Genomic DNA, 992 nt, shown 5'->3' on the forward strand with positions numbered 1-992 from the left:
ACTCAATAATAAATAGTCTATAATAAATTATAGGATAAGTTTAGACCAATAAAATTTATTACTGATCTAATTTATTAAGAGTGAAATTATTCTAGTACATTTCCATTCTTACACATAAAGCAAAAATTTTTGCCAAATTTATTATTATTATTTGTAGGAATGGAATTACAACAATTAATAAGGATTAGTTGTTGTGATATTGATTTATGATGATAAAAGATTGTTTAACTAAAATAGAAAAGGGCTTGTTAGTTGTTAACATTCTTCAGGCATCTTAGCCATGAAGGGTCACATTTAACGTTTTTATTCATTGATAATTGCTAGTACTATAAAAGTAGCCCAAGGCTTTTCATGTGTTCAAGAATCGGAATTATTTCGAAAGGTCATTCATATCGTGTGTGAAATAATAATATTTTATAACTAGACATAGTTATAATATACGAAAATTTTCAAGTGTATCATATATTTTAATAATTTTTAATTATTAATTTTAATTATAAAATATATATAATATATATAATTAAGAGTAACGGTTAAAATTTATTAAAATATTAATATATTGATATATTAAAAAAATTTTTTATAATAGAATAAATTATATAAATACCCGGTTGCCGATGGGATATAATAAATATATTTCGAACCCGGTTAATTAATTATTAGATAATTTGTTTGGTTTAAATTTATTTATTTTATAAAAAAAATGGAGCAATTAGAAACTAACACCATTATGTGCAAGTTGTACGAACGTGACCCCGATGATTAGACAATTATTTAAGTAGGAGGAATCCACAATAATCAATAATTAAAAGGACCAACACATGCTGTATATGGCAGAAATATCTAAGGAAAAAAAATAAATTACACAGTTATTATATGAATAAAGTATTATTTTGATCATTAATATATGATTAATAATTAAGATTTAAAATTTTGCAAAAAGAAAAAAAAAGTGTCACAAAAAAAATTTGGTGATATTTTTTTAATATATA

The sequence above is a fragment of the Arachis ipaensis genome, chromosome B03 (genome assembly GCF_000816755.2).
Source record: "Arachis ipaensis cultivar K30076 chromosome B03, Araip1.1, whole genome shotgun sequence".
In the NCBI taxonomy this organism is placed as follows: domain Eukaryota; kingdom Viridiplantae; phylum Streptophyta; class Magnoliopsida; order Fabales; family Fabaceae; genus Arachis; species Arachis ipaensis.